The sequence below is a fragment of the Melanerpes formicivorus genome, unplaced genomic scaffold, assembly GCF_026170545.1.
Source record: "Melanerpes formicivorus ecotype bairdi unplaced genomic scaffold, bMelFor1.0.p_v2 SCAF_30, whole genome shotgun sequence".
Taxonomy (NCBI): domain Eukaryota; kingdom Metazoa; phylum Chordata; class Aves; order Piciformes; family Picidae; genus Melanerpes; species Melanerpes formicivorus.
Window position 1 is genome coordinate 4,965,642 of NW_027142382.1, and position 25,884 is coordinate 4,991,525.

General features: G+C 42.5%; 1 long non-coding RNA gene across 1 annotated transcript in view; it reads left to right on the forward strand.

Annotated features, from left to right (window-relative positions):
* Nucleotides 1-25,211, forward strand: part of LOC137449535 (uncharacterized) — a 28,268-nt gene extending 3,057 nt beyond the window's left edge. The window contains exons 2-5 of the long non-coding RNA XR_010989417.1: nt 2,685-2,842; nt 3,651-3,722; nt 5,606-5,699; nt 25,182-25,211. This is a non-coding gene — a long non-coding RNA (uncharacterized lncRNA). The remainder of the gene's footprint in view (nt 1-2,684; nt 2,843-3,650; nt 3,723-5,605; nt 5,700-25,181) is intronic.
* Nucleotides 25,212-25,884: the final 673 nt, after the last annotated feature.

The window sequence follows — 25,884 nt, forward strand, 5'->3', positions numbered from 1 at the left end:
GACGCTCATAGCAGATCCCTTCCCAAACTGAGTTAAGTGCTTTTGCCACTCTAGCAGTGTCATTTCACGGAGGTCTTACCTTCCTCTGGGTACCAAGTGCTGAGAGTCACACCAGGGCGCATAACCTGGGTGCAATGGATTTGAAATGAGGAATATCAAACAGTACATGGATAGCTTTGAACAAAAATGTAGAACAAACTTTTAAGAACATTGGAGGGCAGTTGGGTCTGTTTTGGGATGACACAACACATAAACACAAGTTTCTGCTGGTGGATGGGGTCTCAGAGCACAAGCTGATGAGTTAAGAGTTGTTATGAGAAAGTAGTTTATTGAAAGACAATTAACAAAAATAAGCTTTCACTGAGAGGTGGTTCATTTCCTGACATATACTTGAAAAGCTACTCTACCTTCCAGGAGGGAGGGTAGCAGATGCTTTGTCTTATGGGATGGGCTGAACTTCCCTTTATAATTCTTTTTTATTCCATTCTGGAGCAAAGGAGTCAAGCTTGTTAAAACAGCTGTGGCATTCACTGCTTAGGCTGGCAAGAAGCAAGGCAAATCTATCAAAGACCACAAATGTGTCAGTTGTCTGCATTCAGTGCAGGGGGAGAGGGAGAACAACTGCTGCTTGGGTTAGAGTTGAATGAGAAGAAGCTGAACTGGCATTTGTGTGGAGATCTATATCATAAACAATTTCATACTGAACCAGCAAAAGCAGCTAGGATGCCACTACATCAGCAATTGCTAGAACAAATGAGAACTATGCTGTAACTCAGTTTCAGACTGACTGGGCTCAAAAATTATGAGCATTAGTTTGCTGGCAGCCAATACCCAACAGTATGACTGTCTAAGCAATGCATATACAGATGTTTGTGATCATGAATTTCAGCCACAAGTTTGAAAGTAGTCATTCCTTTTCCCTTTCACAGACAGACATTCGTGATTTTCACTCATGTATCTAGTAGCTCTCCATACAGATTCTGTGTTTTATTTGAAGGTTTAAATTCTGAAACACACATGTCCAACATCTTACTGTAAAGTATGCAGCAACCCTGGGGGTGTTCAGAAATGGATTGGACGTGGCACTTGAAGCCATGGTTTAGTTAGTCATGAGGTGTTAGGTATTAGGTAATAGGTTGGACTTGATGATCTCTGAGGTCTTTTCCAACCTGCTTGATTCTATGATTCTGTGGATAATGTTTGCCCTACAAGCACAAGAAACTTTACACTTGATGCCTGGAATGATTTACTGGCAAGGGTAATGGTTGGTCTGAAAACAGTTCGACTTGTTTCAGAGCTTGGAGAGGGACTTCTTCATAGGGAAAGAGCAAGAAAATGACACTGACTATTCACAGGAAAGAAATGCTCAATATTCCCTACAAGCCTTCCCCAAACCACTGACATGTGTTTGAATTTCCTGCTTGTCAGATCCTAGGCTGACAGGTTAAGGTGGTGTATTTTCAGGCAAACCACTATTCTAGTTCAATTCCAAAGTTTATTTTAAATTATCACAGAGTCACAGAATAGCTGAGTGTGCTTTGACACCAGAAAACCCAATTTTGAAAGTTTTATGGGGTTTTCAAGCTTTATTTGGCTGCGGTATGCAGGGTGTGCACATACCACCTGCCCACTGTTGGTGAGCCACAGGATAGCTAAGCTGTTCAAAGGTTGTTTATGGAACCAGGGTTATCAGTCACATCCAAACAGCCTTTACAGTGTTTTCATTTTAAGGTGTGGTGTAAAAGGTACATGATGATGAGCAAGAAATTTAAGGGTTTGACAGTGTTCTGTAATCCAAAAGATGTAGGAAACACCAAATTCTGTGCCTCAGATTCCAAGTATAACAAGACTCTGGGTACTTTGATCTCTAACGTGGGTATTAATTCACTCCCTCGTAAAAAGTTTGAGGATGATACTGACACTGACACTGTTGGCACTTGGTAAGTGAGAGTATTGAAGGCCTTCCAGATGTCTGACAAACTAGCATGTCAGTGAGGAGTGCAAATTCTACGAACTGAAAATAGTTCCTATTTTGGGCAATGGAAATATATTTTGTTTGCAATGAAAAGGCACAATGTTCTGATCACAAAAGACACAGACACATTCGATTCTTGTAAAAAATGTGCTTCAAAAGAACTGCAAAAAGCTGCCAGCCAACCCTTGAGTAAGCCTGGATACTTCTTATAAAGGTATGTAATTAAATCAGCTTAGAAATCTACTCTGTGGCAGTCTGCAGCTGCAGAGCTCGGGTGTAGCACACTGCACAGGTTGTGCCACACTATAATTAAGGAGGCCATGTTTCCCACGAATGCATGTCTTAACAGGTGAATGATGTTTGTCGAGGAAGATAACTCCAACTGCATTTTTCTCCTTAGTGAACTACTGTGGTTTTGTTTTTGTTGGGTTTTGTTGTTGTTGTTGTTTTTAAAGTCCCTCTACAGTGTTGCTTCTCTGTTGTTCAGTGAGAAGGGGACTTCCACTGCCGCCTTTCCTTGCTGACAACACTATCAGGTCTCTTTTCTGGAGCCCCCATATCTTCAAAGGACAGTTGGAGCTTATCTCTGGGATCCGTACCTTGCCCTCACCTAATTCTGTTGAAATTGTCCCCCAGGTTCAAAAGTTCCTGGGAAAAGCACAACTTGGATGTCTATGTAAACATGCAAACATAAACCTCATTTTTTCAGGCAATCAGCTAAGAACTGCGTCTTTGGAATGAGGAGTTCTTTTTCGCTGCCCATCAGACATGGTGACTACCTGCCCTTCACTAGACTTTCAGCTCATACTGACCGTGCTGGGAGAAAGTGCCAGGTCAAGTAATGAGCCAAGTCCTGGTCAAGGAATGGTAAGGGGAAAAGCCATGTTCCTTGTCTGTAATTAGGCTGTAGTCACATTTAGATATAAATCACAGTAACACTAGTGAAGATAAGCAGTAAATGAAACCAAAACTCAGCCGATCTGATACTATCAAAGCAGGTCACTGTAAGCCTTCGAAGTCAATTCCCGAAGGTGAAATAGTCCCATGTAGGAACAGCTGGCAACATCAAAAGAGAGAGAAAAACTTTAAAAGTATACAAAACTCCATTTAATGGAGTTTATTTTTCAGTTATTCCTTGCCATTCTGGTTATTTTTCCCTTTTTTTGTGCACAATTGTGACTGGATTACTGGAGATGCTTATTTCTTTTCTCCCCAGCTGCAGCTTTTCCTCATTGATGGATATGGATTAAATAATAAGAACTGTGGAGGAAATCTCTTCATGAGGCTTTTATTGAAATGTTTTTAAATTAAAAAGACCTTACAAGTTTTGTAGTTGATAAAACCAGGTAATAGAAACCACTCAGAATTCTGGTTATGTTTTCATCACTGTTCTAAGCAGAAATTTGCAACCATATGCTATAGTCATGCACCTATATACAGAAAAATAATTAAAAAACACATCATAAGGAGAATATAAAAATCCTACAAGCTAGTACTGAAAGAGAAAAAACCAAAACCCACCAAAACCTAACCCCACCAATGAACAAATAAACAACAACACACCCACACACAAAATACCCTACACAAAATAAACACTACAACACCACCCCCCCACACCCCCCCCCCCTTGTACTTTTCTTTTATATCTTTCTCACCCCCCTGCTATCTTTTGTAGAAACATACTAAGCTCTTCTGAGGGGACAGGTGCCACCCTAACAGGAACTCCAGAAGAGCCCCGCAAAACAGGGTAAGTGCCCAGAACAAGTTTGGTGCAGATAAATGGCGAGGAATAGTGCATCTATAGGAAATCCACATCCACATCATCCCTGAGTGATGCTCAATTTGAAACTGGCAGTTACAGCTCTGGAAAAAGCCATTAGACTCACCCTGACAGTTCTCTGAAACCATTGCTGCAGGGTGTAGTCATGGTCAAAAAAAGCCAATAAAATACTGGGCATATCAGGACAGGCATGAAAATAAGGCAGGCGTCATTTTGCCTCCATATTAAGATCTGGTGCATCCACAGCTGGAGGGCTGCAACATTTCAGGCCTCCCTGCCTCCAGAAGGACACAAAGGAGTCTGCAAAGGATCAGAGAGGGAACAGCAACAAAAAGAAACCAAGAATGAGATCTCTGCCTTTCCAGGAAAGGGCAAGAGGCTGAGATATGTCAATTTGTAGAGAAAACACCTGGGGTGGGATATGGTCAAGATTTACAAGACCATGGAGATAGTAGATAAGGTGAAGGCAGAACTGTTGTTCACCAGGTCCTGCAATACTAAAACTTTGGGGAGCTCAGTAAAACAAGGAGGAAGGTAGTTAAAGACAGATACATGAACATACTGCTTGGAAAAAAAAATATACACAGAGAACTTGCTGCCACACAAGGCTGTGGACACCAATAGTATCATAGGTTTCACAAAGCAATCAGACCATTTCAGGGATGACACATCACTATAAACAAATACTGGAAGGAATGGGCAGGTATGCTGTGGAACACCACTTGTACAACAAACCTAGATGCTGGGAAAGTGGAAGGGGAACTGACAGCAGATAGTGTTGAGGCTTTGATGTGCTTTCTAAACTACCTCCTACTACCACTGCTCCATTTTTATTTTTCATTCTACAAATTACACAGTCAGCTTCTCCACATTCTGGGAAATCACAAGCATCAGCATACCTGGAATGCAAAGAGTATCCTTACCCAGGATTGCTATGTTATTGATCTCAGACTATCCCCTATTGAGTAAGTCGGGCTAGAAGGATCCATTAGGGCATTTCTTATGTTCTCAGCCTTTTAGTATCATCCTATGCTTAATTTTTAATTTCTAGCTGTGTCCTTTATTATGTCCTCCTGCTTCCAACCATTTATTTTCCAAACTGTGTTTATGAAGTTTGAGATACCTACCTTTTCATACTATATTTATCAGATCACTATTTCCATTAATGTGTAGTAACACAACCCAAAACTTAACAAGGCTTACAGCTGAAAACTTCTCAGATACAGCATATCCTATAACCTCAGAGCAAGCCAAGTTTACCATATTTTATAAATTTGGAAGAGAATGCTAGTTCTTTAAATAACTACTTGGCAAGTACTCTCTATTCCTCCTTTTCACCCTCCTTTTTTCCCTTTCCTCCTGGTTTTCTCAGCTTTTGCCCCTTTCCTCTTTATTTTTTTGGGTTTTGTTTTGTTTTTAGCTGGAGTATCTCCACAGAAGTGAGCAAGCACTGCTCTGTCTGGCCGCTTCATTACCTCCCACCTCTTTCTTCCTCTTCCTTATGCTTTCTCTCTCTGAAGTGTTGTTATGCTGACACTGCATGATTATTCACACTAAAACTTTGAGACTCTGTTATCCTTCAAGAACAAAACCATCTGCAATGGAAGGAGTTGGTACTGACTTCCTGATTCAGACTGGCCAAGTTACTGCTGAGAAAGCTTCCTGTAAACCTTTTGCCTGCAGAAACCCAATTCATAGATCATTTGCTACAGATCTTTGAAATTTGGCATGGAAAAAGTCCTAGAGGGGAAAGATGTTGTGTTTTAATGTGTCCCATGAAATGTTATTCTGGTCTGACAGAGAGGAAAACTGGGAGAGAAATAAGCTTTTTTTTTTTTTTTTTTTCCTAGGGCTTATGTTGGCAGCAGCACTCTGGCAGCCATCCACGGGGACTGGCCATGGGCATTCTTGTCCAAGGCAGCATCCACTGCACACAGCATTGTGGTGAGAGCCTGACACCCCAGCTATAGCTAAAAAGTTGCTGTGAAAGTGAAATTTGGAGACAGCAGAGGGAGGAAAAACCAAAATCACACTCTGTAATAGCCCTCTCTAAACCCAACACAAGTATCTCTTTGATCTCTTCCTTTGTAGGCTTGAGCCATACTCCTCTGATGATGACCTGTACAATGCACATGGTCTGAATCTCAGCAGATATTTTCATTTAGGAGGAAGAAAATACTTCCACAAAAGAAAACCATTTTTTTCCTTTGTGAAAAGGCATTTGTGAGACTATTTTCAGGACTGCTACCCTATTTGCCCTTATTATAGGAATGTTAATGGAGAATGTTACAGGTGATGCAAAGAAGTGGGAGAAGGATCTTAATGTTTGGACAGGAGACTGACACACAGGTGAACAAATTTACCTCTTAGTAAAGTGTCATCTCTTGTGATACTTTGCTTGTTGTTTATACATGAGGTCAATATGCTCAGCTGCAGCTTTTTTTTGGCCATCAGTGGTCACCTGGAGACAAGACTTTGCCCTCTGTTTTCTCATAGCTTTAGGGGTATGGCAGTATCATACCCACAGTATCATGGGAGCAGAGGAAAACCAATGATCATGGAAATAGATGAACCTTTTTCCAAGAAATGCAAATGGCTATTCTAACTTAGTATTTTATGGATGATAACTCCTAATCAGAAGCTCTGTCTGATGCTGATGATATCCTTAGCACAAGTAACACAAAAGCACCTAACAGAACTAAACTCTGAAGATTGTATTTGTACTGTAAATTAAGGGGACCAAAGCTTTAGGAGTAATTATGTTTTCTGTGAGGAAAAAAGCCAGAAGTAACACATTTCTATTGATTCTAAATAATTTATTCTTTAGTCACTGTAGAGCTTAAGGAATTTAAGTTAGGGCTCTGATATTGAAGAAGGGAGACCTAATGTAACATCTCTTGTCTTCCCCAGCCTATGGAACAGGTAGCTCTGTTGCCTGTCACTCAGAATCTGAACTACCCACTTACAGTACAGTGGTTTTAGGCTAGTTAAAGCCATCCCTGTTGGTGACAGTCCACCCAAACCTCTGGGCTGTAACAGCCACAGTAATAGAAAAGCATCTCTGAGGCCAGCCCAGAGCAGCAATATACCAGTGTCCTCATCATGCTGTCACTGTGTCACTCAAATCCCTCGGACTCCCTTGCTATTTGGATTCTCTTTGAGGAAGATTTACAAATTCCATTATGTGCTCTATACCCACAGGCACTGGGTGTGCCTGTGGTCAGTCATTACTTTTGGATAAAGGACAACTCTTAGACAGGAGGCTAAGGAGTTCAGTCATAATAACTGACATAATAACTGACTCTTTCAAAGAAGAACAAAACAGGATTTTGGAAGAGAGGCGATGCTGTCCAAAAAACTTCTAACTTAGCACTGATATCTAATAATTAACTGCTAAGTACTTAGTTACAGTAATTGTCAGTGTAAAGCTCATGTGTAAAGCAATATGTAAAGCTTACCACAAGTGGAAAAGCTGTGACTCAGAGTACTAGGCCTGATGGTGATCGTGTTGCCCCACCATTAGTCCCTCTGGTCAGAACTGCAATGATTATTGCAGCAGATGTGGCCCACAGTAGTTGTACCTGTCCAGAATCATGTCAGCTCAAGAACGTGAAGGGCATGCAAACCAGGAATGGAATGCATATAGTTGTATATAGCTATAACCAATGACAGCTGGTCAGGCAACCCAAGATTTTGACAAGTGATCATTAATTCTGTTTTCTCATCTTGTGAGTTCCTAATATGAATCATCTCATGTCATTTTAGACACCAATGGTATAGAAGTCTACATCTGAAATAGTTATCTGGGCTTCCTTTATATCCAGTCAACAGCTACAGGCACTTCTGGGGCATAATCCTCCTGGATATGCTGGGGGTAGGGTGGACAGGGAGCAGCTCCAACAAAGTTCCTAGGTTTTCAATTAAAAAAACGTAGGGATATTTCGCCTCTGACCTTTCAGAGAGGTTGCTTTAAACTATTCCATTAGTATAGTAATGGATGCCCTCAAAGAAAGAAAGAAAGACAGAAATACTAGCTTTTAAAAAGGTAATGAGAAATGTATATGTTTTTCCTGCCTAGATTTCACTTTCAACAGAAGTGAAAGAAAAGTCTCCTCTGTGTGTCTGGATTGTCCTGCGACTGACAGGCACCACTGAGTTTGATAGCGATCTGCTTTACTCAGAGTGTGAGCTCTTAACAAGTACATTGTGCTTTGTAGCTTGCATTTAACAGCTGGATCAAGCCAGAAGCTCTTAAAGACATGGTTCTCAGCAGCTTCCCTCTGCATCCTGAAATTAAATATTAACATAATAAGGAAGTTCTAGATACTAACTTAATCTGACTTAATGAACAAACACACATTCAGTTAATCTCTGAGGTACCCTGCATGAATCACAGAATTGAAAATCTCTCCCAGAGTACCAATACCCTTGCTGTAGGATGACAGCAAGTCTGCTAGCTCCAGTTGTGCCACATTCTGAAATGACTTCATCTTAGCCTGCTGTGGCTGTGGGCTGTTAGAATGTCTTGGGTAAAATGACTGTGTTGGTACTCCTCCTCTGGAGGAAGTGTTACCTATTTCTCTGCCTATGCACACCTGGTGTATCCAGTTTGGCCACAGGATATGTCTTGTGACATTATTGCTGTTCACAGTCATTGCTTTTCATTATAGATACTCTCACAAGCGTTTTTTACAAAATGCTGACAGCTCTCAGTCCCCCAGATTATGCTTCCCTTTTACTGTCCCACCCTCCATCTTTTTCTTTCTCCCATGTACCTACTGGCTGCTGTGACTTTGACATGGGTTCCTAATAGGCTTTCAAAAGCAGGCACTCATTTTCAGTTTTCTGTGAAACAAAATGTCAGCAAGTAACAAGCCATGTTACATTGGTACCAGTCCATTATTTAATAGTACCAAGCATGGATCAGAATCGGCATCCATTCCTGTATATTCTTTAACATGTTTTCTGCTAACCTGCAGAGGCTGGAGATAATGGATGTTAATCTTATATTGATAAACTCATATTTCAGAACAGCATGGTTAAACACAAACCATCATACCTCTCAGACATTGCTGTATCAGGTGTTATGTGGTGGGTTGAAATTAATCCTCAACATAAAATTGCCAGACTAGCTTGGATGGAAAGCCAATGAAGCTGCATTTAGAAGCAAAACTACAATCTAGAAATATGAAATGCAATGGATATGTACAAAATATACAATATTTACATGTATTTGCAATTTATGAACAACACAAGAGCCCCCCTGGACAAAACCAGGGAGCTACTAATAACTTCCCTCCTCCTGCTCCCTTCCCCCCTCCCCAAGGTAAAAAGAGAGAGAGAAGGGCAGAGAGTAGCTTCTTAGTACTTAGCCACATGAAGAATGCAGCCAAGGTCAGCAACACCCAAGCAAAAGCACCAGCTAGTATCTGCTAGAGTGAAGAATCAGAAAAGAGAAGAGAGTTAGTTTACACAACTAACTTTATGTTAGGTATCAGACAATGGGATTATTTAGACCTTATCATTATTTCCCCTTTTGCATCCAATGATAATTTTATTTACATTCTACCAATTTTCTACTCCATCTGTGAAAAATTTTCTAGGCATCAGCCTAAAACTATCGCAGTATCCCACAGGCTTAGAATACTGAATCATGTTTGAGATGTCATCTTTCCAAGCAGTTACGTTTTCTAGCAATGCCATCTCAGGACAGTGAGAATACTCTCAACACATACCTAGGACTAAGGGATTGCTGACTGTATACTCTCCTTTTCCAGCCAAGACATGCAAGTCTGTTTCTCCTTTTTACTGGAGACAAGTACTTGCTGTGCTGTGTGACAAGTCTTACTACTTCCTTAATGGTAACATTTGTTTAGGATCAGGACAAATCTGTAGTTCTTCCCTTAGAGATTTCAATCCCTAAATAAGTTTCCTCTGCCCATTTTTATATTTTTTTTTTCAATAACATCTTAAAAACAGCTGTTCCAGTGCCTTTAAGCATTCACCTGGCACTAAGAGCTTCTCCAACTCTAGTATGATTATCAGAAATGGAGAATAAATCTTATGAAGGGCAACTGGAGGAGCTGGGGCTGTTTCGTTTGAAAAAGAGGAGGCTGAGGGGAGACCTCATCATGGTCTACAACTACCTGAAAGGACGTTGTGGAGAGGCTGGTGCTGGTCTCTTCTCACCGGTAGTTAGTGATAGAACAAGAGGGAACAGCTTCAAGCTGTGACTGGGTAGGTTTAGACTGGACATTAGGAAAAATATTTTTCACAGAAAAAGTGGTTAGACATTGGAATGTGCTGCCCAGGGACCTGGCTGAGTCACCGAGTCTGCATGTGTTTAAAGGTTGTTTGGATGTGGTGCTTGGGGATATGGTTTAGGGGTGAACCTTGTAGAGTAGGGTTATCAGTCAGACTTCATGATCCCGAGGGTCTTTCCCAATCTGAATGTCTCTGTGATTCTGTGAGAAGATGGTATAATGTGCTGGGTACAGTATGTAAATTAATTACATTTTGTAAGAGACTTGTGTGTAAGAGCAGTTTTGGCAATCAAAGTCAGTATTCTGTTTTTAACTGTTGCTTTTAATCTGCCTGATTCATAACAAATCTGACTCTGAATTTGGGACTATGTCCCTATGTTGAATGAGAGACTGTGCCTCCAACCACTAAAACTTTCCTAGGTTTACATTTAAATTGCAAAACCTGTATCTGTAGCTGAATCTCCATCTTTAAAGTACTATTTGCCAGGTCCTTGTGGCTGATAGTCACTTTCAGCCAAACCTGAAGTCTGGAAAATGAGAACATGAACCTTTCCAACTGTGGGGCTGTCAGTCTTTGCTTCCCTCTCCTTTTGACAGCACTGACTCTTGTGACATGCACACTGCTTCCACGCAACTCAGAAAGGACTTGTGCCACTGTCTCTCTTGGAGCAGGTGTCAGAAAACTTTGCATTGTGATTACTTTCAGAGACCTGTCTAACTTCTTCAGTTTCTCAAAAGCTTTGCCACTAGCAGTGGTGCTTGTTTCTCAAGCACTTGGCCGCATTCTCTGGTGTGCAGAGCAACAAGCTTAGAAAGCTGGTTCTGGCAGCTCTGTCAGGCACAAATTTGCCTACAACATTCATCTCTCCAAGGAATCTTTAAACCCTTTCTTGTCTGTCAGGTTAGTTATCCTAATGACAGCATCAGCCTCCATCGTGTGATCATTTCCTAAACCATTCTAGAAAATGGGATGGATTAATGAAGAGTTATTATTTAAATTGCTGAAGCTACCCAGCTCATTTTGACTGAAGGCATGAGCTTTTTCCACAACTGCTACAACTAGAAGGGATGTCTATTGGTCCCTAAGCATCCAGCATGTCCCAGTTGCAAGATTGTACACCTTAGTTTAAACCTCATAAACTACAGCAGCTATGACTATATTTCTGGGAGTGGGCTCATATGCTAACCTAGTTCTGTATGACAGCAGGAAGCTCTGAATAGGTTAATTTGCTCTACTGAAAGCTCACTAATTTGACTCATGTATCTGTGCTGTCTGCTGCAGTCTTCAGTGAAGTTAGACTCTTAGGGGATTTCTTGGGGTCCTAGGCTTTGTTCTGTAAGCATACAGACTGAAGATGTTTGAGTGAATTCTGAATCATTCCCTGTCTGTTATCTCATTGACCACAATGGCTTTAACACAGTGCTGCATCAGATCCTGGCTTTGTCCAGAGTATGGAAAGCTGTGGTTCCCCACGCTGGTCAGCCTTATAGCTGTCTTTTAACATCAGCTGCAGCACAGAAAATGTTCACAGGTCTTGCACTTTGAAGCTTGTGGATCTGTGGCTGACACTCCTCACTATCACTCGTCTCTGAAATATGCTGCCCAAGACTGAAAGTGTTACAGAAATAATTTGCTATGGATAGCCCAAAAATGCTGGCAATTTAATTGTAATTAAAAAATGTTCATTTCAACACTCAGGGGATTCTATCTTCAATGTGAAAATGTCACAGCCCTCAGAAGTTCTGTCACCCTCACCACAACCTTGTTTTACGTGACTTACATTTGACATCAAAGGTTAAGATTTCCAGAGGAGCTCCTTCTTTTTGCTTTCTTTTTGGTCTAACTGCTCACTTGAAATACAAGGAGGCTGCTAACATCCCTTGCTCTATTTCTTACATACTATATTATGTATTTGCCTGATTTTTCATCTTACCTTTTCCTCTTAATACTTGGATTTTTTTTATATCACACAAATGGCACAGAAGCCCTAAATATAGCAGAAGATTGCTCATGAGACTCTCTTACATTAATTTTATTAAATGAATTAATTAAACTTAGTTCTTGACTGAAAATTAAGTTGTGTTTTTTTTTTTTCTCTCCCCTCTTTGTTTGACTCTAGGTCAATTTTAAGCACTCTTTTCATTCTCTGACAGATAGGCAAAATGTTTTGGAAAACATTTTTAGAAGGAGCAATAGCATAGAAAAGGTCTTGTTCTCACATAATCTTAAACCTCTGGGCTTCAATCCTGCAGCACACTTAAGTATCACATTGTGGTAGTTTTAGTTTTCAACCCACCACACACATCTTTAATCTGTTCCTTGAAGTTGGGATCTCTCATATGTAAGACTAAGAGTGTTTTTAAACATCAGAAAACTTTGTCTTGTCTGCTTAACTGAATCAGCCCTTTGTATGGTAATATCAAACTCAAGTACACTCTGAGAGCATGCCTGACTCATTTTCATCCACTGCAGTAAAAAGACATCCCTCTAAGGGGGAATTAATATAGGAGAGACAGTAACCAAGGAATTCCCCATGAAATTAATCATGTAGCCTACCTTGGATAGTTATTTATATGCTACTGCTCCTCAGTGCAGAAAACTAAGCCTTTGGAGTAGGTCTCAGGTCACATAGATTGGACACACAACAGGAGGATAACATTACTCCTGAACACAATTCTGTGTATTTTTACCTATGTCTTCCTAGTACACTTATGGAAGAGATGCTAAGTGAAAAGTGACTCAAGGGGGACCTTATTTAAAGTATGTTAAGCTGTTGCCAGGAATTCAGAATGAATGATCAAACAGTTTTAGTCTTCAGTCTTTAACACAGCATACTGAGATAAGGAGAAATAGCATCCTACACAAATATACAAAATCAGAATAATATTTTCTGATTCGAGTACCAGCATGTGGAAAAGAAGAGAATTGCTTTGCTGCTAAGACAGCCATTTAGATGATGTTTTGGCAGAGAGAAAATCAAGAGTTCGGCTGCTACAAGGAAAGAGATATGTGGAACATGGAGATCAAAGCCAGTCTACACTGTAGGAGGACCAAACAGCAAAGCCTGGTGTCTCCATGATGTGTTTAGTTAAATACAAATTTAAATACATATGTATTCAAATAAGAATAGTTCTACATTTCTGAAACTCTATTTCTTCTGTTTGCATATTGGTCTTCCATAATTTTGAATGGGACTAAATTGTCTCACTAATTTTGATGTCAGCTTCTAATATTTTAAGTGAAGCTGCCAGAGAATTACCACAATAATGTACCCAGTAGAATTATTGCTATGAACTGTGCTGCAAGCTGCTGACTGTGTAAATAAATTCAAAAGGCAAGTGGTGTAATTTATCTCAGACTTTCTGCAGTTAAGTTCCTGTGCAATACTTCACAAAGTTGAGAACCAATATAGTGTTAAAATGACAATACTGGAACAAATGATACATATTTTCTAGTTATGTTACATATGTTAAGGCCTTGAAACTAATATCTGCAGCATACCAGTGCATTTATACCAAGATACTTTGGGAAAGAAGATACACATTTGACAAAACCCGTTTATATCTATGAATACAATTACCATTTAAAGGACAGGTTAGGGCAGGGAACAATGGGGACTATTGAGACAGGACCCAGGAAAATAATCAGTGTAAAACATTTGTTCAGCAAGAAAATTTGGCTGATTGTGAAAGTCACTCCCAGCCCAGCATGAGAACAGTTAAACTCCATCTGAAACATTGGCAACTGTGCCCTGCTTGGAAATATTTATAGAGGGCTAATACTTAGCAGGTGGTAAAATTTTCCTACCAAGGATCTCCAAGCATTTTGCAAAATGTTAATAATCAAGCTTCATACAAAATTCATGTGTAGCTTTCCAGATGTGTCTGCTCCTTCAGGCAGGCTTTTCAAAGCCCCAGTGGCTGGCCCCACAAAGCCCACAAAGTGTTCCCTATCCCATTTGGAAGGGAAATCTTCAGCAAGCTGGTGGGGTATTCACAGACATACACAGGAGCAGGGTTTTCTCTGCAGTCATGTACTGAAGCTTCTAATACTCAGGTGAAGACATCTAACAAGCCCCCAGAAACAGGCACTAAGACAAACACAGAGACATATCAAACCTGTTCCTGTGATGTTGTTAGGTACCATCCACACTCAAAGAAGGAGAAGGATGTAGAAAGATTAGAAACCTTATTTAAAGTATCACAGTATCACAGTATCACAGTATAACTAAGGTTGGAAGAGATCTCGAGGATCATCGAGTCCAACCTATCAACACAGACCCCATGACTAGACCATGGCACCCAGTGCCACATCCAATCTCCTCTTGAACGCCTCCAGGGACGGTGACTCCACCACCTCCCTGGGCAGCCCGTTCCAGTGACGAATGACTCGCTCGGTGAAGAACTTTCTCCTCACCTCGAGTCTAAACCTCCCCTGGCGCAGCTTGAGACTGCCAGTAGCTTGCAGAGGTGAAGCAAGAATCCAGTGTTGATTCTGAGCTGGATTTTACTTCAGGGAGGCACAGCACAAATGGGAAATGAGGCACTGTTGAAGTATTAGACAGCTGAACAGATTGTAAGTGCTCTGGACAATCTTGTGATTACAGCCCTTGTGAGCTTTGCTTAACTGCTGGGTGAATTGGTTTAAACAATTATGAGTAGGTACTAGACACCTAAGTGGATGTAATATGGTAGGAACAACAAAATTTTCCATCAAAGAAAATGCAAGGTCTTCCACAGAAATGAACAAGAAATACTTTATTTCTGAAAAGGAACCTGTGAAAGAAAAGCTTATTGTTTTGCAGGAAGATAAAGTTTTTATAGAAACACAGGGAGACAAATAAAGAAATGGTGAAAGAAGTGGTGGAATGGCCTGAGGCTGAGTGCAAGTACTCAGTAATTAATGTAATTCACAGTCCGTAAAGGAATAATGATCAGTGAGGTGGCAACATCTGCAATATGACAAAACTCTTTGGGATAATTAAAACAAGAGAAGACTGAAGACCACTGCTGAAATAGATGATCTAGGTCATGGAACATCAGATGAAAATTCATGTGAATATTGCATTTTGGAAGAATTGCCTGAAATGCTTATACAGATGTCAGAGCTCAAAGTTAATGGTAACCGTTTAAAACAGAAAGTTTGGACTGAAAACTTAAGTGCAAAGCCAGGAATAGCATGGAGTAAGGTATGATTATTTGGAATGATTTTAGTTCTGGTTATCATGTAAAAAGAATAAGCAGCTGAGAAGAAACATTTTAGAAGCAAGTGGGAAGAACAAGATGGAAAAATCCCTATATAAACTTGAAATCACGATTTTCTAGTTAAGAACTCAATGGATGGCTACAGGAAAGACATTTCATAATCTTGTATTTTTAATTATCGTTCAACAGCAAAGAGATGTTCAATTAATCCCAACATCAAACAAACATGATGAAACTTTTCATATTTCAATAATATTTCAACTACCTGAAGGGAGGTTGTAGACAGGCAGATGTTGGTCTCTTCTCCCAGGCAGCCAGTACCAGAACAAGAGAACATAGTCTCAGGCTGTGCCAGGGGAGGTTTAGGCTGGAGGTTAGGAAGAAGTTCTATACAGAGAGTGATTGCCCATTGGAATGGGCTGCCTGGGGAGGTGGTGGAGTCACCATCACTGGAGGTGTTCAGGAGGAGACTTGATGGGGTGCTTGGTGCCATGATTTAGTTGTTTAGGTGGGTTGGACGTGATGATCTTGAAGGTCTCTTCCAACCTGGTCTATTCTATTCTATTCTATTCTATTCTATTCTATTCTATTCTATTCTATTCTATTCTATTCTATTCTATTCTATTCTATTCTATTCTATTCAGAATGGATAGTAATAGATGCAACACTAGACTATAATCCTGAGGCCAGGAGTAAAACCAGATGGAGGACGCTAAAAGATATTTATGTCCTCAGTTAGAACATACTACAGTGTGTGCAGAGCTGAAGAGGAAGGATAGTAAAAACTATCATAATTCAGGGACTTAAAAGCAAACATTAAAATGAGGAAATGGACTATTTCACCTTTGCACAAAGCCTCATCTTGAAGATTTTGGGTTCCTCATCTGAAGCATCTGGAACTGTTAACAGCTGCTGACATGATCCCAGATCAGGTGGTATCATCTAGTCTACCCATTTGGAAGTCAAAGTTGCTGATTAGAGGAATCAATGTGAGCAGCAGAAAAAAAACATCAGCAGCTTGTGTCAATTCCATATTTTGAATTATAAGATGCTTTGGTTTTTTGAATCAGGAAATTTATTGTTGCAGAGGGAATATAAAATTGAACATAATAATTAGTTTAGGCAGTATGTTTATCCTTAGGTTTGGATATTTCAGTTTATAATGAGTGCTTTTATAGTTACTCTTAGTCAGCAAGAGAGAGACAATGTATAGGCATGGAGGAATTCCTTTGTCAGTGCTGAAGAGCCCATGACCTATATATCTCTGCATCTGCCAGTCTTTTACTCCAAGGCACATCTGCCTCAGTGAAGTACTTCATAAAAGAAAGAAAATACAGCTATGCCCAATTTATGAATAACCAGAAACCTTCAACTGCATTATACACGTGCCGTTGCACAGCCATGGCCAGAGCTATCTGAACAAACCAGCGGTCAGAAATGCTTCCATTTAAAATAAACAATCATTTGCAAAGTGACTGTTAGCCCACAGAAGCACACAGACCCCTGTCCTCATCTTTGTTTTGTTCATATCTGCTTTTATGACTGAGCTTTCCATCTTGGAGAAGCAAAAAAAGAACACCCCAAAAAACCACAACCCAACCAAACCAAAGCAAAGGAAAAAAAACCAAACCAAACCAAACCAAAAAAAAAAACCCAAAAGACAAAGTGCCATAAGATGAGTCCAAGCTTACAGTCTTGTCATTTGTACTTCTGAGTTTCATAGTATCATAGTATCATTCAGGGTTGGAAGGGACCACAAGGATCATCTAGTTCCAACCCCCCTGCCATGGGCAGGGACACCCCACACTACATCAGCCTGGCCAGAGCCTCATCCAGCCTGCTCTTAAACACTTTCAGGGATGGGGCCTCGACCACCTCCCGGACAACCCATTCCAGGGCTTCACCACTCTCATGGGGAAGAACCTCCACCTCACATCCAGCCTGAATCTCCCCACCTCCAGCTTCATTCCATTCCCCCTAGTCCTATCACTACCTGAGATCCTGAGAAGTCCTTCCCCAGCCTTCCTGTAGGCCCCCTTCAGATACTGGAAGGTCACAATTAGGTCACCTCAGAGCCTTCTCTTCTCCAGACTGAACAGCCCCAACTCCTTCAGTCTGTCCTCATAGGAGAGGTGCTCCAGCCCTCTGATCATCCTCATAGCCCTTCTCTGGACACGTTCCAGCACCTCCACATCCCTCTTGTAATAGGGGCTCCAGAACTGGAGGCAGTACTCCAGGTGGGGTCTCACCAGGGCTGAGTAGAGGGGGAGGATCACCTCCCTCGACCTGCTGGCCACACTTCTCCTGATGCAGCCCAGGATCTGATTGCCTTTGCGGGCTGCAAGTGCACACTGAGAGCTCATGTTGAGCTTCTTGTCCACCAGCACCCCCAAGTCTCTCTCCTCAGGGCTGCTTTCCAGCCAGTCACTGCCCAGCCTGTATTTGTGCCTGGGATTGCCTTGACACAGATGCAGGACCCTGCACTTGCTCTTATTGAACTTCATGGAGTTGGCTTGTGCCCACCTCTCCAGCCTGTCAAGGTCCCTCTGGATGGCCTCCCTTCCCTCCAGCGTGTCTGCTGCACCACACAGCTTGGTGTCATCAGCAAACTTGCTGAGGGTGCACTCAATGCCACTGTCCATGTCACCCACAAAGATGTTGAACAAGACAGGTCCCAGGACTGATCCCTGAGGGACTCCGCTTGTCACTGGCCTCCACTGGGACATGGAGCCATTGACAGCCACTCTTTGGGTGTGGCCATCAAGCCAGTTCCTTATCCATCTAGTGGTCCACCCATCAAACCCATGTGTCACCAGTTTGGAGACCAGGATGTGGTGTGGGACAGTATCAAAGGCTTTGCTCAGGTCCAGGTAAATGACATCAGTTGCTCACCCCTCATCTATCAGTTTTGTCAACTGCTCATAGAAGGCAACCAGGTTGGTCAGGCATTTCCCCAGTAGTGTGGAAGTCCATGAACTACAAAGTCTCATGTGCTGTCTTGTCAACTGATCTTAAATTTTGATGGACTCAATGCAATGTGATATAAAGGCCATAAATCTCCTGGAAAATAGCTTTCACTTTTTGATGTCATTGGGGTGGAAGCAAAAATTGAGCATTACAGACCATGAGAGGATGCCCATTATATAATTTAGTTTGAAAACCTTTTTTAGCATATATTCCTTTCAGAAAGACATTCACGTGTTGTGGGTGCTGGGCAGGCAGAGGACATAACCAAAGAGACCTGTGCAGTGACCCAAGTTCTCTTGATCTTATACAATGGAGCTAACCTGAGATACTCCTCAGGTTACAACTTCATACTGAAGTGGGCTGCCCTGGCTGCAAGCTGTGAGCCCCTACTTGCTTGGGGCTGTCTCTGGCTCAATGCAGCTGGGTGTAAATAACCACATGTTTCCTAACGAGGGTATTTTAGAAACCTTCCCCACTACTCCTTATTATATCATTTAAACACTTCATTAAAAGTAGCCACCTTACTCCTGTGAATGGATTAGGTTTTGGCGGAGTGACATCACACATGAAGCCAAGGAGAGTAAAGTTTGTAGGGACCTTGCTATGTGCTGAATTTAGTTTTTCTCATGGTGTGGAAGAGTACTACGTTCAACTATCACTTAAAGAGTTACATTTAAGTAGCTTGCTGTTGCTCTTTAGTTCACATTTAAACATACATATAAATATATATATATATATGCACACACACACATATATATGATTATTTAACTACTCCTCCCTCCCTCTCCCCCCCCTCCACTGATTCCAACCTTCTGCTGTGTTATCCATCAGTTGACGATGTAGCAGCAGTGCAGCTTCTCAGACAGGAGCACTCAGGTGTAGCTAACAGCTGCACCATGCCAGCTGAACTGGGACCCCAGCGCCAGAGCTAATTGTGCTCCATTTCTGGGCTCCAAAGACAGTGGAGTTTGCACACGCCCCACAAGGGTGAAGAGAATAAGAGATGTTAGGCAGAAGGGAAGATGTAAACATGTTTCTGCTCATGCATTTGCTGCTCTATAGTATGAAGCAACATTGGGTAAGTGCACTCTACTTATTCCAAAAGTCCAGTTAGCTTTTTCCACAGCATCCCTGGAGACACAGAAGTGTCATTCCAGACCTCCTCATGCGTTAAAACTTATTTAGAAATGTCTTCATCTTCTATTGCATGTTAGCTCTTGCTCTAGGGAACTCAAGTTTATTTGGTGTAAGTTGGTGAGAGTGCATATTATAGGCTGTTCACAGCCTAGCTCCTTCAGTATGAGGTGATTCTAATCTGAGACCTTTCTCTTCTGTTACGGAAACAAGGCTTAAATTTATACCAAGTCTTTTTGTAGTTTTCTTTTTTAAAGCCTATACTTACAGCCTTTCAGAGTTTAATGTCAGGGATTTCCTAAGTTTTCTGTGTCCTCTCTTTGGTCCAAAAATGTATGGTTTTATCCTTGGACTTAAAAAGTCTTTTCTCTTAATCTCAGTCTGTGGCTCTCCGTCCATGCCAGTCCTGATCAAAGCCACATATTTGAACTTCAAAATATTTTCTGTAGAATACTCCCATATTATTCTGTGTGCCTCATTTTGACCTTTAACTCATTTCTTACATTCTTCTAGTACTTACATCTGATCCCTTCTTTCTGTGTTCATCTTACCCTGCAGTATGCAGGACTCTCACTCTGCCAGAGTGACTTTCTTGTCACACTTGACTCCTACTGCTGGGACCTTCCCTTTAATGGATAGTTTAGGTTTCCAGAGTTTCCAGATTTCCCTTTGAGCAATCTTTTCTAAGAAGCATCCCCCCTTTTAATTCAGCCATTGCCACCTACATTTGGGATTCTTATTTTTTTAAGATACACCTGTGTTGCAGTTGAAGTTTATAGATTTAAGTAGCTGAGTCATTAAAAAGTTACATAATGAAAGCTGCAAGGGTAATATACAGAATCTTAACTTGGCTATTAAAGGAGAGTGGTTTCTAAACATAAGAAACTATTGTCAGAGAGACACTGCCTGGGGCCCTGGAAACATTCCAGCCCACAGTGTATGGGTTTTTTTCAGGGTGGCAGCAGGGTGTGTGCAATTACATCTCTACCTACAGTTCAGCTTAGATGATTGTTGTGGTTCAGCTCAGCTAGCTAGCAATGCCAGAGACAAATGCCACAAGCAAGAGGGCACAAATCACGATGATTAGACAGTTGCCCAGAGTGAGGATACAGTAAGGACCTTCCAGCCTTTTAAGGGCCATGATGCATGTGCTGTTCTGTGCCCTTTCCTCTCCTTTAGCTCCCCCTTTATCTGTCCTCCTCTCTCACAGGAGGGTTTCTATGATGATGCTACAAAGTCTTTTTTTATGACAGTATGGTTAGAAGTTCAGTCTCAACTGCTCTGATTGAATCAGGTTCAGCAAGGTTAAAGTAGCTGCTTTAACTATCATCAGGCAGACTAGGGGAGGATCACTTGTTTGTCTGACTGGGCTGACTTCAGACCTTCCTCTCACACAAATCCAGCTGATCTGATAAGGATTCCCAAGTCTACTGTTTCTGTGGAGTCTAGCAACAGATTAGCTTGGCTTCTGTGATCCGAACTGATGGATGCTACCAACTTGCTGTGCGTTCCAGAGACCCCTGGCCAAAAGTGCTACTAGGACACTGCAGCTCTGGATGGAAACAAAACTGCAAAACTGATGACCAGAGGGCTCCACAAAGACTGGCTCTGTTGTGCCTGTGTCAGACTTATTTCTTGTCAGATACCAGCTTAGATAATGCACCCTGCAAATTAAGATCATGTTTCTCTACATCTTGTGAGTGACCAGCAGCAGGATTTCTGAACATGAGATGCAGTTGATGGGTTTCATTGCAATTCTTGAATTCTAATGATTCATAAAGACACTCCAATTTAGGCTCCCAGAGGTGTATGTAGTTCAAATAGTAAAGACTAACATTTGTCTATAAAGATTTGGTGACTCAATTTATAAAGGGAGCTGACAAATTCAGCTGAGAATGCCATTGCTAAACCATTTTCTTCCCTAACTGTGATACAGGTTATTTGTTGGGTGATGCTGTTTACACAGGAATGAAAGCATGCAATTTTGAATTTCAATCAGGCTAATTAATTTCACAACAAGGAAAGACAAAATTTGAAATATACATAGATATGGATTCAATGGGTGGACTGTTCAATGGATAAGGAATTGGCTGGATGGCATGTTCAGAGGGTGGTGGTCAATGGCTTGATGTCCAGATGGAGACGGGTGACAAGTGCTGTCCCTCAGGGGACCATACTGGGACCAGTGCTGCTTAATATTGTCATCAATGATATAGAGAGTGGGATGAAGTGCACCCTCAGCAAATCTGCAGATGATATTCAGCTGAATGGTGTGGTTGATATGCCAGTGGGACAAAATATCAGCCAGAGGGACCTGGAGAACTCAGCCCGGGTGAACCTCATGAAGTTCAACAAGGATAAGTGCAAGGTCCTGCACTTCAGTTGGGACAATTCTCATTATCAATACATGCTGGGGGATGATGTGATAGAGAACAGCCCTGCAGAAAAGGACTTGGGGGTACCAGTGGAAGAAAAGTTGTACAGGAGCCAACAATGTCTGATTGCATCCCAGAAGGCCGATTGCATAGTTTCATAGTTTCATTCAGGGTTGGAAGGGACCACAAGGATCATCTAGTTCCAACCCCCCTGCCATGGGCAGGGACACCCCACACTAGATCAGGCTGGACAGAGCCTCATCCAGCCTGGTCTTAAACACCCCCAGGGACGGGGCCTCGACCACCTCCCTGGACAACCCATTCCAGGGTTTCACCACTCTCATGGTGAAGAACCTCCTCCTCACATCCAGCCTGAATCTCCCCACCTCCAGCTTCATTCCATTCCCCCTAGTCCTATCACTACCTGAGATCCTGAGAAGTCCTTCCCCAGCCTTCCTGTAGGCCCCCTTCAGATACTGGAAGGCCACAATTAGGTCACCTCAGAGCCTTCTCTTCTCCAGACTGAACAGCCCCAACTCCTTCAGTCTGTCCTCATAGGAGAGGTGCTCCAGCCCTCTGATCATCCTCGTGGCCCTTCTCTGGACACGTTCCAGCACCTCCACATCCCTCTTGTAATAGGGGCTCCAGAACTGGACACAGTACTCCAGGTGGGGTCTCACCAGGGCTGAGTAGAGGGGGAGGATCACCTCCCTCGACCTGCTGGCCACACTTCTCCTGATGCAGCCCAGGATCTGATTGGCTTTGCAGGCTGCAAGTGCACATTGAGAGCTCATGTTGAGCTTTTTGTCCACCAGCACCCCCAAGTCTCTCTCCTCAGGGCTACTTTCCAGCCAGTCACTGCCCAGCCTGTATTTGTGCCTGGGATTGCCTCGACCCAGATGCAGGACCCTGCACTTGCTCTTATTGAACTTCATGAGGTTGGCTTGTGCCCACCTCTCCAGCCTGTCAAGGTCCCTCTGGATGGCCTCCCTTCCCTCCAGCGTATCTGCTGCACCACACAGCTTGGTGTCATCAGCAAACTTGCTGAGGGTGCACTCAATGCCACTGTCCATGTCCCCCATAAAGATGTTGAACAAGACAGGTCCCAGGACTGATCCCTGAGGGACTCCGCTTGTCACTGGCCTCCACTGGGACATGGAGCCATTGACAGCCACTCTTTGGGTGTGGCCATCAAGCCAGTTCCTTATCCATCTAGTGGTCCACCCATCAAACCCATGTGTCACCAGTTTGGAGACCAGGATGTGGTGCGGGACAGTGTCGAAGGCTTTGCTCAGGTCCAGGTAAATGACATCAGTTGCTCGCCCCTCAGCTATTAATTTTGTCACCTGCTCATAGAAGGCCACCAGGTTGGTCAGGCAGGATTTGCCCTTGGCAAAGCCATGCTGACTGTTCCCAATCACCTCTTCACTATTCTTTTGAGCGAGTAGTGGCTCCAGGAGGATCTGCTCCATGATCTTTCCAGGCACAGAGGTGAGACTGACTGGCTTGTAGTTCCCTGGTTCCTCCTTCTTGCCCTTTTTGAAGATGGGGGCAATGTTTCCCCTTTTCCAGTCTGTGGGGACTTCACCAGATTGCCATGACTTTTGAAATATAATAGAGAGGGGTTTAGCAACCTCATCTGCCAGTTCTCTCAGTACCCGTGGGTGTAACCCGTCGGGTCCCATGGACTTGAACACTTTCAGGTTCTTCAGGTGATCACGAACCTGATCTGCACTTACAATGGGCAGTTCTTCCTCCCCGTCCCTGGCTTTGACTTCCATAACATCAGGAGTGTGGCTAGAGGCCCTTGCAGTGAAGACTGAGGTAAAGAAGTTATTAAGTACCTCAGCCTTTTCCTCATCACATGTGACCATGTCACCATTTTCCTTTCTGAGGGGGCCCACACCTTCCCTAGGCTTCTTCTTCCCATTAATATACCTGTAAAAGTTCTTAGTATTCCCTTTAATCTCCCTGGCTAGATTCAACTCAAACTCTGCTTTGGCTTTCCTAACCAGGACTCTTGCTGCTCGGGCAGCTTCCTTATATTCCCTCTGTTCTACCTGTCCTTCTCTCCACTTCCTGTAGAGTTTCCTTTTAAGTAATAGTGTGTCCAGTAGCTCCTTGCCCATCCAGGCAGGCCTCCTAGCATTCTTACCTGCTTTTCTCTTTGTTGGTACACAGAGCTCCTGGACACAGAGGAGGTGGTCCTTGAATACTGACCAGCTGTCCTGGGTCCCTCTTCCCTCCAGGGCTTTGTCCCACGACACTTTGGCTAGCAGATCCCTGAAGCGATCAAAATCTGCATGCCTAAAGTCTAGGGTCGTGAGCTTGGAATACTTCCTCCTGATTGCCCTGAGGATGTTAAATTCAACTGCTTCATGGTCACTGCAGCCAAGGCCGTCTATGAGCCTCACATTGCTTACCAGCCCTTCCCTGTTGGTGAGAACAAGGTCCAGCATAGCACCATTTCTTGTTGGTTCCTCCACCATTTGGAGGAGGAAGTTGTCTTCAACAACTGCATCCTGGGCTGCATCAAAAGAAGCGTGGCCATCAGGTCAAGAGAGGTGATTCTGCTGCTTTATCTGCTTTGATGAGATCTCATCAGAAACACTGTGTCCAGGTCTGGGGCCTTCAAAATGAGAAGGATATGGACCTGATTAAACAGGTCCAGAAAGAGGGCCACAAAAATGATCAGAGGTCTGGAGCACCTTTCTTATGAAGACAGGCTGAGAGAGCTGGGGTTCAGCCTGGAGAAGAGACAGCTTCAGGAAGTTCTAATAATGGCTTTCCAGTACCTAAAGGGGGCCTGTAATAAAACTGGAGAGGGATTGTTTGCAAAGGCACGTAGCAATTGGACAAGGGTCAATGATTTTAAACTTGAGAAGAGCAGATTTAGATAAGTTGTTCTTTACTATGTACTTCTTTACTATGAGGGTGGTGGAATGCTGAAACAAGTTGCCCAGGGAGGTGGAAGACCCATCCCTAGAAACATTAGGGTTGGGCTTCACAGGGCTCTGAGCAACTTGATCTAGTTTGGGGATGTCCGTGCTTATGGCAAGGAGGTTGCACTAGATGATCTCTGGGGGTTCCTTCCAGCCAGTGTAGTCTATGATTCTGTGAATAAGTTGTTTGTATCAATATGCAATGGCAAAATACTGTAAACAATAAAGGCCCATAAATAAATCCCCATGGGCAAAACTCTCTGCTAAATAAAAAAACAAAAGAGCAGTTCCTTTTTGAGGAGGCTGAGAAAATGGATTATTTTTTTCCTTCAGCCCAAAGAGTGTCAAAAAATATTCATATATGTATGCGTTCTGGCTCTTCGGTAGGAAGATTGGTACAGGCTTTGCATATCTGGCTATTTATAATGTGTATGTTACAACATCATCTCAAAATGTAGTGCTGGCAGTAATGGAAGTTGGTAGAAAGTATGGAAATTTATGCTTATATATATTTTTTTTCTTTCTTCTGATTTATCACAGAATCACAGACTGTTAGGGGCTGGAAGGGACCTCAAAAGATCATCCAGTCCAACCCCCCTGCCAGAGCAGGATCACCTAGACCAGATCACACAGGAATGCATCCAGGTGGGTTTTCAATATTTCCAGAGAGGGAGACTCCACAACCCCCCTGGGCAGCCTGTTCCAGTGTTCCATCACCCTCACAGTGGAATAATTCATGTTTGCATGGAACTTCCTATGCCTCAGCTTACACCCATTGCCACCACTGAGCAGAGCCTGGCTCCATCCTCTTGGCACTCACCCTTTACATATTTATAAACATGAATGAGGTCACCCCTCCATCTCCTCCTCCTCTTCAAGCTAGAGACCTAGCTCCCTCAGTCTCTCTTCTCCACTCCGCTCAGGGGTTCCTTTGTCTAGCATTCTTGGTGGTTATTTATTTGTAGGCCATCACTGAAGCTATAATGATGAATGTCTCTAATAGGCAAAGCAAGGGAAATGCCAGTAACATCTGCGATATTTTTGCAATACTGGGCAACTTGCAGGTAACCTATTCACTATTAACCTACCTAATATCCAAGAGTTAAATCAGAAGAGGGCAGTAAAGGAAAATTACACAGGATGAAACAATGGGCAAAAATATGATTCCCTAAGGAAAAATATCAGAGTGAGGAAAAAACCCCACCCCATGTCCCTGGCTTCACCCAGTCTAGGAGTGTTTACT